The 12,804-nt window shown below is 42.2% G+C and overlaps 1 protein-coding gene across 1 annotated transcript in view; it reads left to right on the top strand.

The window, feature by feature from the left end:
- LOC147880655 (uncharacterized) overlaps positions 1-12,804 on the top strand; it is a 98,672-nt gene that overhangs the window by 8,346 nt on the left and 77,522 nt on the right. The gene's annotated exons all lie outside the window — the stretch shown is intronic.

The raw sequence follows: 12,804 nt of genomic DNA, 5'->3' as shown, positions 1-12,804 counted from the left end.
AGATTGATGTCCTCATAATTCACAGCAAAAAAATTGTTTGCCATAAATTGGAACTTGATTTGGAGAAGCGTGTCACCCTTGCAATAGACACATACTGGTATGATAAAAGTGACATTGAAACGTGTTTCAGCCAGGCTGAAAACATTCAAACTTTTCATGCAAGAAATATTTCATTGAAATGTGTGAAACACACGAGTTTCAAAAAACAAAAAAATTGCCCACAAATCTGGCAAAAAGTGCTCTCTTTGCCTGCACTGCCACTTGCTTGCTTTTGCTGTCTCTGCTGCCCTTTGCTCTTCCTTGCAGTCTTGTCTTGCTCTTGCTCTCCCTTGCCTTTGCCCTTGTGTCCTCTTTAGCCCTCCCTTGCATTCTAGTTTCCTTGGTCACCCTTTCATCTCTGCAGCCCTGCTCTGTCTCGCTCTCCTCTTCCATTGAACATATCCGCCTGCCTAAGGTTAGTACGAAGACCTTTGTATAAATGGATGCTGAAGTATGTGTGGTTGTGTGGACTTGTATATGTGAGAGCATATTTCTTACTACGGTCTACATCCACTGTAGGGTGCTGATGACGTCAGTGGGAATGTCAAAGTAGCTAGTCCTTGCTATGCATGATGGAGTCTATAGTTTTGAACCTTATGAGTGACTATCATGAGATTGAACTGCACTATGTGTTGTGTTTTTAGAGGATCCGTTTGGGAATGTTCCTGGATTCATTAAGGTATATGTTCTTGGATTCATCTAGATAAATGCTTCTGTGGTATAAGCAGACATGCAAATTTCACCTTTTGAGGTTTTTGTCCATGTTGTGGCTTGCTGATATTGCGATAAATTTTCTTTATCTTAAGTGGTGCATCGCCCAATCAGCTAGATGGTCTAAGCATTCTCGTTTGGGAGAGACTTAAAAAAAAAACAAATCGTATAGTCTTCAAGAGAATGTGGACTACTTTTTGATTAGCCTTCTCCTTTAGTGCTAGCCCTTGTCACAGATGAGTCTGCCCTTCACCTCCAGAGTGCCGACAGAAACTCAGTACGAAGACCTTTGTATAAATGGATGCCCAAGTATGTGCGAGTGTGTGGATTTGTATGTGTGAGAGCATATGTTTATACTATGGTCTACACCACTGTCGGCCACTGATGAGGTTAGTGAGTATGCCATAGTAGCTAGTCCTTGCTATGTGTGATGGAGTTTATGGATGCCCAAGTATGTGTGGGTGTGTGGATTTGTATGTGTGAGAACATATGTTTATATTATTGTCTACACCCACTGTTGGGCGTTGATGACGCTAGTGGGGATGTCATAGTTGCTAGTCCTTGCTATGCGTGATGGAGTTTATGGTTTTCCACCTTGTGAGAGACTATCATGAGATTGAAACTGCACTGTGTTGTGTTTTGAGACGATGAGTCTGGGCATGTTCTTGGATTCATCTAGGTGTATTGCTTGAACTGGTGCCTATAAGAAACTTGTTGTTGCGATTGCAAAGGCAATAGTAGCTCTGGAGCAAGTTTCTTCAAAGACACTCCGTACGTCATGATTGGCTTGGAAGCTTGCAAGATATTTGGAGAAAATATGGTTGTGCCATTGTGTCAAATGGATGGGTTGGTGTGCAAGCGACACATGATCAAAATCATGGTTCATGTTGCACATGCACCATGGTTTTGAGGAGTATCGAATTATACTTACCAGGCCTTTCACTCACAGGCAATTTATTTTGACTCAGAGTCTACAATGTACATGCTGCAATTTCAGCTCTAGCCTCCTGATGCTGCATTTTTTAAAACATAAGTACATCGCAGGGATTTTATTTATTCACATTATCAACCTGCAATAGAGGAGGTGGGATTTGAATATGTGTACTATAGTCTCAACATATAATCAATGAGCATGCAAGAACATGGGACAGCTTATCATTGGCGATTTCTCTTCATTGTATGGCCAGCCTAGGATGTTTGCAATGCTTAGATATCGTTTCAAGTGGGAATGAGAAAGCCATCCAAGACAGTTGACTATATCTGCATAGTTTTTCCCAGGTGTGTTTCCAATAGCTTAGTGACAGGTCTCTAGAGTTTAAAACTTGAATTTAACACGTTTCCAATGTCATAACTTGTAAGTTTTTAGTCAAATTGTTAAGTTCTAAGAGTAGAGATTTTTAATTTAGAAATTGGGTTTAAAGCTTATGTTTTTTGGGCGACTGCTCAATTTACAGACTAACCACTCAGCGCTTGAACCAGCTCACTTATGTGAATTGCAATCTGCAACTTTAGAAGAGATCTCGAGGCATGATTGCAATCTCCAACTTTGGAAGAGACCTCGAGGCATGAATGGTGTTGGTGAGTTTCTTCACAAGTACTTTAAAGACTGCTAGCAATTTACTGCAAGCAGAAAATCAGCATCTAGAGCTTGCGCAGCAGACTTTGGATGCTCCAGAAAAGAGTTATAATAGCCCGTAACACATGAAGATGTGGAAGAAATTGTGCGAGGAGAGCAGCTGTACAAGAAGCAAGATCAGTCCCAGGCGGTTGAAGCAGACCGTCGATGTGCGAAATGCTCAGTACGTAACCCCTCTTGGTCTTGGGCTTTCCGACTGTTTCGCATAAAACAGCTCACACATTCTGTGTTGTGAACCACTTGCATGTAGTGGGTCTTGGGAGGGAAGACATGTCCGGTGGTGTCTATGACGGGGCGTCATAGAGGGATGTCGCACTTAAGTGTGCCAAACATCAGGATTTGTGATGGGGATAGGTGGCTTCCCCTCACACAAAAGTTCCCAAGCAAAAGTAGAGTCACCTCCTCGAAAAGATCGAATCACCTCATCCATCCTATGTGATAGGAAAGCGCTCCTTTTATGTTGTGTCGAGCCGGTAGATCCGTCGTGCCTCTAGCCTTGTTAGATGCCCCAAAGGCTGCTCGAGGTGAAATCTCATCTCTTGGCACTCATCATCAAACCATGGATTCAGCGACATCTTCCAAGATGGGAGTGGGTTGCAGAGCAAGTTGTTTGAAAGGACCTGGTGGTGGTATCTTGGACCACCGAAATCAAAGTGTTTGAAGCACGTGAAGGTTTGCGTCATCTCCTAAGTGGATTGGTAGCTCACATGACTAGTGGGCCCTATACACTGCATTCAGAGCATGGTGAAAGTGTATTTGGATATGGGTGGGAGCCGGTTGGTCCTATCCTATTGCTGCTGGCGTGGTGTCTATATGCTAAATGCCAAGTAGGAGTGGTCGGCACAAAGTGGGGGGAGGGACCATGAGGTCATGTACCAGTGTCTCAAAGGTTGGGGAGCATTTCAGATAGGCCTTCGTGCTCGTCCCCCCTCCATGTGGAAAGCAAGTGGGTCCTCCAGTTGATGGCCATCTGAGAAGGCCATTATAAATGATCCGGTCATGCACTACTCCCATCTCTTGTGGGCGTTAGCCATACCCTGTCACTTGTGCATCCTCTGAATGTCTCATTATACTGAGCTTTGTTGGGTCAATATCCAACAGTCTAATAGGGTTGTCTCCGAAGTCAAGCATGTTAACTTGTTTGATTCTCATTCGTGCATTGAAGTCACGTAATAGGATGTCCCTTTGCTTAGAGAACTCTGTAACGTCATCATCATATATCGTCTCATATGGGCCATGCCCCTCTTTGGTAACTTTAGGGGCATATGATGCTATATTTGGAGGAAAGTAGCAGACTACAATGAAGTTGGCCCTTGCATGTTGTGGCCGCAATCGGACCCACATGTGTCGTGCATGTTCCTCTCTAAGCATCACAAATATGAGTGGCTGTAGATTTGATTTGAAGAGGATAGCTACACCCCCAGAGCCTCGGACTTAAGTCTCTCTCCTCAGTGTGTTCCTATGAGCTGATTCCCATGTGTACCCCGTCACCACAGGTAGCCCTCTCCGGGACTCTCGCGTGTCTCCATATAGAAAATGGTGTCTCTATCAATGTATGTCTCTAAAAAGCCTCTCGGAGTTGGCCAAAGATTGCCATTACAGTTCCATATAGCTATCTTTATTGTGCTCTGTGGCACATTCATATTAGTCGGACAGCGTAATGGGCGTCTCGTACCCCTATCTTCCTTTTCTCCCTTGTTGGCCTATCCCTTATGATGACTTTGCCATTTATGTAAACAACACATTTCCCCTCGTGCCTTGCAACCATAACTCGAATCATCCCTTCTCTACGGTGTTCTTGCTTTAAAAGCATGAGATCATCATCTAGATATGTCCTTGTTTCCTTCAACATTGCTCTCATACTCATAAAAGTAGAGAGAGAGAGAGAGAGAGAGAGTCTTCAGAAGACCAAAAGGTCTATGAGACTAAAATGAATATGATACAATGAGCTGAGGGTGGAGCCACTAAGTGGGCATCAACACCCATGATGAATACAAAAAAGTCATGATTATAATGGCATCTATACATATAGAGAACTCTTTGGGCCCTTAAGTGGCAATTGGTATATGCGCATCAACTCTGGGAGGGGGGCATCGATGTGCAAGGCTGATGTGGTTGCATGTAATTTGTTATAGGTCTTTGGTGATTGCCGACTTGTGTGGTCCGCTGTGGTCTCCTAGCTATAGCCTTGCAGTGAACAAGTGCCACCTTCACTCTTGTGGGTCGGGCCTCCGGTCTAATGTGTGTGTGAGAGAGAGAGAGAGAGAGAGAGCTTGATGTTACTAAGATGAGGAAGACCAAAGTAATATTCCATGGCATCATCATAGTTCACAGCACATGTACAACGGAAACTCTCTCTTAGTAACATGAAGCGATCCCTGTCTCTCTCAGCATGATGTTAATAAGATGAATAAGACCAAAGTAATGTTCCATGGTATCATCATGGTTCACAACACATTTACTAAAGGAAACTCTCTTAATAACATGAAGCGATCCCTCTCTCTCTCTCTCTCTCTCTCTCTCTCTCTCTCTCTCTCACCCCACCCCCTACACATGCGCGCGCACATGCGCACACATGCATGCGTATGTGGGCCGTGCATGAATGCACACACGTCATTGTAATTGTGAACTCACCAAATTAGGCGGAACGTATAATTTGCAATTGCTAGTTATCTTTGGTGCGAAGGTAAGGCCTTAGGTGATATAATAGTGGGTGAAGTAATGAGTTATTAGATAGGGTATGAGTTGCACCAAGGCCTTAAGTGATATAATAGGGGATGAAGTAATGATTTATGAGATAGGATGTGTTGGTTATAATGGGCGCACTTGCGCATAGACATGTGCATGGATGCACAAAATGGTTTATAGTTTGCACTAGTAGTTATTATTGTTTGGTAGTGGTGAGGCGAGGCCTCAAGTGATGTAATAGTGGAAATACTTATTTATGAAATGGGGTGTGAGTTGTTTATTGATAAGAGATATCGCTCTCTTTTGCATTAATTAATTACTATGTTAAGCCTATTCGTTCACATATGCTTTGTCTTTGATCTCTTGTCGTCTCCTCTTCCGATTAACCTATGCTTTGTCTCTAATCTCACGTCGCCTCCCCTCTTGTCATCTCCAATCCCTTCTTGCACCCCTCCCTGCACTTAGCCCTCCCTCTCCCTCTCCCTCCCTCTCCCCTTTGCTCATCCCTCTCCTCCCTCCCTTCCTCTCCCTTTGCTCCCTCTCCCATGCGCTCATCCCCCCCTCTTCCTCCCCTCCCTCTCCCTGTTTCGTTGCCTTCGGCTTATCTGTGGGTGAAAAAAAAACCTTGCGGACGAGCTAACCCGGGCAGGACGAACCATCACCCCATCTGTTGAAACTCCAGTTGGATAGCCAGTCCATTTCGCGTGTGGCAACCTCAACACCTCCCGCTCATCCACGCGCGCCATCGACAATTGATTGTCACAAATGAAACTTCATCAGAAATGATGATCGACCTTATCCTTCACTCTCTCTAAGATTCTCATTGTTTGACACGTAGCAAACTTGACCATGCTTAAGTATGTACTTTCGTTAAGCCACACTCAGACTAGGTCAACATGAGCTTGGGTTAGGTCTATGGTTAGATTAAATATTACCATGGTTAAGGTTCTTCAGGTTGGGTTAACTTAATATGGTTAAAAGATATTCACGTGGCATAGTGCCAGCTAATCACACAGTCCCTTTCTAAGCACAGTGTTGCATGCAACATGTGAATCCCTGTGCCACATCATCATGCCCCCTCTCTATTCATAACAACTTCGACAAGTTGTGCAATGGCAATACGTATCCCAATTGTTGAGAAGTTCATTGGGGAAGTACACAAATGAGGTATCTCTTGTTGCATCAGAAGCTTCATCATATAAACTCTAAGGATCATGCCAAAGATGCATGGGATGAGTTGAACATAGTGTTTGGTGCAAAAGCCAAAAACCAAGAAATTCATCTTAAGATTGAATTCTTGGTTTACACAATAGCTTCAATGAATCCATGGCAGAATTTGTCAACAAGATCGAAAGTATTATGAACCAACTAGAAGGCATAAATGCAAAAGTAGGAGAAAAGAATGCACTTGCAATCCTCCTTAAAAGCATGTCTGAAAAGTACAATGCATTGACAACCACCTTGAAGAATCTTCCAGATCCAAAGTTTGAGGAATGTGTATCATCTCTTCTTGAGAAAGAACGAGAGTTGAAGGCGTCGACGTCCATATCTACATCAACAAATAGCAACAATAATGAAGAACAAGTAAAACATTAATGAAGTGTTACCACTGCGTAAGGATGGGTCACTATCAAAGTAATTGCAGACTGAAGAACAAACCAAAGTGTTACCATTGCAAGAAGTTGGGACACAAAGAAGACTATGTATTGAAGAACTAACAGGTCAACTATGTGGAGTCATCATCAAGCCTTGAGCAGAATGACAACAATAATATGTATTGAGAAGCAAAAGCCTTTCCACCTTTATCCTATATTCTTCTAATCAAACCTGACCACCTGGAACTAGCCATGCAAGCACTCAGGGGAGGTATTGACATGTAAAAACCACACTTGACCACCTTAAGTAGCAAGGTATGCACTAAGGGGAGGTGATGGATTTGTAACTCACATCTGGCCACCTTGCGATAGCCAATGGATCATGGCACCAAGGGGCGGTATTGAGGAATATGGTGCCATGAGCACATAATTAGAGGCAAAGGTATGACATAGGAATGTATTAAAGTAACCACCCTAGGATGTGGGCTACATGATGTAAAGATGTGGAGTAAGGATATCCACAAGGAGAGATGTGGATCAGAGAAGCCCACAAGTGTTGACTATTCTAAAGGCTTTCTCTATATAAGAAGCCTTCTTGTATTATTAATTACACACTGCAATATATTGTCTTATGCGGTTGCATCCACCATAGCTTGTACATTGATCATTGTTGCACTAGGCTTAGCGCAATCATTGCTCATGTTTTCTCACCTTGCTCATGCATCCTCCAATATGGTCTTGGCTAGACGTTCTTGAGGTTGGCTCTTCCATGGAATTCGAAGTCTCAAATATTTGTGGAGAAGGCAGCTATGAAGTGTAAAGAAAGCTATGAAGTGTGGAGAAGGCAGCTATGAAGTGTGAAGGAAGTAGCAGGGTGAGTGATTGGATCATGGTAGCAAGCATTTCTACTAGCGGTGAAAGCTCATCCCCTCATATTCTCAAGCGACTCTCGGGTACCTTTGCACAACGATGTCTATATATTCAAATCTGTTCTGAATAGTTCGTGTGTGCATATGAAATCGAGTGTTTTGTATTCTTTGCTCCGAGTGCTTGGAGTGAACACATTTCATGGTCATCAACCTTTGAGGCTTGTGCATTCGGATCTTTTGAAAGTAAATGCAACAAGCCCCGTAGGGATGAGCATCATTAGGAAAAAAGGGATCTCATTTTGAGGCCTTTTGACCCAGAAGGAAAATAACACTCCATCAATCAAAGGAGGGCCGAGTTTAAAAAAGGAAAAAATAAAGAAATACCATCGAGTTTGCATTCAATGAGGATACTTAAGCTACTTTATTATGTCTGATATATGGTGAAGAATTTGGTATTTTTAACATCAATGGCATTTTTGGAGCAGGTCAAAACCATGGAAGGACCTTTGAAACGCCAAAAACGGGCTCTCAGAGGTCCTGAAAAGCTAAAAAAGGCCCATAAAACCAATCGTACAAATCAGAGTTGTGGCAAGCAACCTTTCCGTCGTGGAGCACATAACTACTAAGTCAAAATTGAACCTGAATCTGAATCCTAGCATTTCATGCATCAAAAGAGAGGAATGTTCTAAGAATTTAGATTTAAATAAAGCAATTTTGAATGGACGAGCAATTGAAAATATTTACATGACTATTATAACCACACATAGTGTGGGTGGGGCAGCAGTGTGCTTCCTTTCCCAAAGACTAATAATTGGAGGAAATGGGCCCTTCCATGGGTGTCGAGATAACGCCAAGAATATAAACGCTAAGGATAAGTCTCGAGAATGGATAAGATATGGACATATTACCTGAATGTCAATAATCATAATGCCAATGAGATCGTGAGTGGATCTACGTGTGTCCCTGAGCGGGATAATTCTCACATTCTCAGATCGTTCTTAGCAGATTGTGGACAGTACAAAAAGACAACTATCATTTGAAAAAGTCCGAAGTAGAGCATGTAACATTCTCACTCTCTACTTAGCCAGCTTTACATGCCTCCAACCTCGGGAAAACGGGAGTTTGAACACTGTAGTAAGTCGATCTTTCAGGCTTGTCTTACAAGATACCTCTTGAAGGGGCTTGCTTTTCATGTTCCTTTGAATTGGTAAGATCTATGATACCAAATCATTTGCCTTGAATACATGCATGAATTAATATCATCAAATGGCCTCTGCACTGTCTTTTACATGAGCTCCTTGCATTCTCACTGACTATAGACTTTGCATAATTGATGTCCACACTGATAATTAGAGATGCCCAACTATTTTTGCACCGTCTGCTACCTGCTGCAAAATAGATTGTTGGATCACCAGAAGAAAGCTACAAGTTTTTTGATGCAGCTTGTTGACTCAAACACCATCCTTTATGGATGCTGGTAAACCCACCACTAAACCTATTGTGCCCAGGCTGAAGATGGCAATTGTTGATCCTACCTCTACCTTCTCGATGTTCCAAGCAGCTCCTAAGGCCTACAAACACGGTGAGAGGTGTGTGGCTCATTGCATTGCTGATGGTGCTCACAACTCAAAATTATGCACCTACATGAAGCGTTGGTGGAATAGCGTGGTACAACAGTATAATCACTGAAAGTCAATGTCATGAAATTGTGTATCGGTTGTCCATGCTTGGAGAAGATCGGCTTGTTAAAATCGTGAAGCATTGCGCATTGAAAGCCTTTCCAAAATGTTGCACAGATGGTCTTATCCGATTTGTAGAGGCTTCACTCCTCGCATTTTGTTACATGAGTGGAAATAACATGGTCTCCTTCATTGATATCTGTAATGCCTTTGCCCACGTTTTTTATGATCCTATTCAAGAAAAGAGTTCATCAGGAAATTTGAATCCTAAGTTCAAACATCGCTTGGTGCCTTGATACCAGCTGCTCAAAGGCTTTTCCTACCACATCAACATATCATCATAGGTGTTGATTTCTCCATCTTGCATCATCTGGAGGAAAAGAACGAGTGATCGAGAGGAAAGTAACGATCTTGCACGAATTAAGTCGAGCTTGTTTGAGGTTTCTCTTTCCTCCACAAGAAGAAGAGAGGGCCGAGAGAAAGATAGTTTGATTTGTGGCATGTGCATGAGCAAGTGCCATGTGGTACTAGTCTTTTTACCCCTCCATGAACCTTAGAACTCTCCACCACCCCTTAGAGGTTTATCACACACATCTCACAAATACTAAGGCTAACAAACCCCCCATAAATCAAGAAGGGGTTGCAAATCAAAACTTGCCACTTGTGCAAACAAAAATGAGGAAATTCCAATGCCATAACCAACTCCTACTATTACTAATTGAAAAATGTGTGACACTTAAAAAACATATGCATTATCCTTCTCCAAGTCAATTACTTCTGTCTATTGATCCTCTCATTGCTCACAAACTGTCAAGCACTCAAACTTTCTCACAAGCCCTCGGCCTCCACTCTGATACCAATTGCTAGGAAATGGAGAATATACTTGCCTGCAATAATCGAATACTAGCAAAGAAAGTAAACAAAAACTTGTAGACCACACAAATCAAAATGTATTCAATCAAGAAAGCTTACAAATAGCAAACACTCACACCACTCTCTAGCAACAATAGGAAAAATGGGAGCTCATTTTTGGGCCCTGAGATAAATTCACGATTTCTTCATTTTTATTTCCTCTAAAACAATAATAGTACATCATAACCCCATCGACATGCTGATACATAGTTCACAATTTTCCCTGTAGTATGCTCACACCTTGCATTGCTGGAGAGACATGGCTCTTGATAGACGGCATCCATATTCCTATTGTGGTGCTGATTGTTGCAATCATTCTCTACCTCACCCCCCTCATGAAATCGATGCAACAATCTTAGTAAAAATCCATGGCAACTCAAGACGAGTGATTGCGAGTGGCCAATGAGATATTCATCGGGATGAACGTCATCAAGCTGTAGGTATGGGAGAAGAAGTTCAATGATTTCATTCAGGAGAAGAGAGATGTGGAGTTCGGTTGGTTTGCAGAGACTATACAAAATGAAATGTACATCACCCTGATCATCAAGTAGCTATTTCGATTATCTTAACTTGCGCATCGACACTTGTATCGCTTGCACATCGGTGACACCATCATCCCTACACGTTCCATCGTTGACACCATCGTCTAGCACTTGCCCCATGCACCATCTGTGACACCATTGGCTTATCCTGCTTGCTCCTCGCACTAGTAACCTAGGCCTCGAGTAATACTTTCGAAAGTGATAGGAACCCCCCCTCAGACACGAGGTCATGCAGACTGATCCAGATGCCATCATGGAAATAGCTGGGCTAGAAACAGGCTATGAGGGTCTTACTAGATGTACCTTTCAACCGATATGGAATTCAAGACTGCTCTCGTTGAGCAATCTGAGAACCTAACTATTGGCACAACCTTGAAGATCTAAATATGCTTGTTGATTCGGCAGCTTGCCGTGCAGGCTAAAAAGGCTCCACGAGTAAAAGTATGGGTAGCCCCATAATCTGTGCAATAGAGATTCACACACACACACACACACACACACACAGAGGAATTGGTCAAAAATTAGCTTCCCAGATTGCTCTGGCACGTAGAACGAGCGAATCCAATCATCGCGACCCCTAATTCCTTTGCTCAACAATCTTGTAGGGACCGTCATATCTTAACTTCAATTTATCGGGATGAGGGCCTAGTTTAGAATTGAACATTAACACCAGATTTCCCTTCCGAAACACCTTAAATTTGATATTCCTATTGACTCATGCTTGCCTCCGCCTCTGGATCACATCTGATATGTATGAACTAACAACCCGATTTTCTTCCAACTTTAACAACTACTAGATCCTATGATTAACTGAGTGTTCTGGAGATAGTATGCATTCAGCTGCTATTCAAAGACTTGGTACAATGAACTCCATTGGGACTACAGGTTCACACACATACACCAAACGAAACGGTGTCATTCCAGTAGTTACCTTGTATGCTGTCCGAAATGCCCACAACACCAAATGTAACTTCTGGTCCCAATTGGTTCTATTCTCTGAAACTGTTCTCCTAAGGATTTTCTTGAATGTCTTATTTTAATTTTTAGCTTGACCATTAGCTTGTGGATAATACGTAGTTGATTTCTTATGCACAATTATATGTAAGCTTGTTAGCTTCTTCATCACTTTATTCAAAAAATGAACTCCCTGATCAGATACTATCTCAATTGGACACCCAAATCTAGTCATAATATTATAATAGAGAAACTTAGCTATGCTTGCAGGTGTATTATCCCTCAAAGAAATTGCTTCCACCCACTTTGTACAGTAATCCATAGCCACCAGAATATACTTGTTTCTAGTATACATGGTAGGAGGTTTAATAGGACCCATAAAATCAAGCCCCCATTTCTAGAAAGGACCTAAAGGTAGTATAGATTGATGTGGCATTCTATCTGCATCTATCGGTCTTCCATCTCATTGACAAGGTAAACAAGTCTTGGCAAATTCATGAGCATCCTTCAAGAGTATAGGCCCACCACAAATCGGCCTGGAGTATCTTTTTCCCAGTGATGTCACCCGAATAGTGACCTCCTGAACTTCCAGCATGTGCTTCCATCAAAATAGCTTTTCTTTCATAATCTGGGACACACCTCTGGATCACCTGATCAATGCCTCTCATATACAACACTCCAGCTATTAGCAGAAATGGTTTACTCTGTAGCGTAAATTTATTTCTCTGATCTTGGGACAATGACTGAGGTACCACCCCATCTATCAAAAACAGCAACATTCGATCATACCAATCCTGCCCTTCCTCTGTACTGATAGAAAATAAATGAGCATAAGGTAAATCATCTTGAACCCCCAAAGGTTCTTCACCATTCAGCAATCAGCTTAAATAATCTGCAACAACATGTTGTTTACCTGGTGTATGAACAATGTCATAATCATATTCTTGAAGTAATAATATCCATCTAGCTAGTTGGCCAGACAATTGTGGTTTGTTCACCAAATAAATAAGAGCTTGATGATCCACATATAGTACCACTTTATTTCCCAACAGATAATGTCAAAATCTCTGGAGAGCATACACCATTCCCAATGCTTCTCTTCGAGTCATAGTATATGGGTTGAAACCAGTCTTTAACAAATTGTTGCATCAACACTGCTCTAATAGCCACATCTAAAGC

The sequence above is a fragment of the Dipteris shenzhenensis genome, chromosome 32, assembly GCF_047967505.1.
Source record: "Dipteris shenzhenensis isolate YYH24624 ecotype China chromosome 32, Dip_SZ_1.0, whole genome shotgun sequence".
Taxonomy (NCBI): domain Eukaryota; kingdom Viridiplantae; phylum Streptophyta; class Polypodiopsida; order Gleicheniales; family Dipteridaceae; genus Dipteris; species Dipteris shenzhenensis.
The sequence above is the reverse complement of the archived record's forward strand: the minus strand, read 5'-3'. Positions and strand labels throughout refer to the sequence as shown.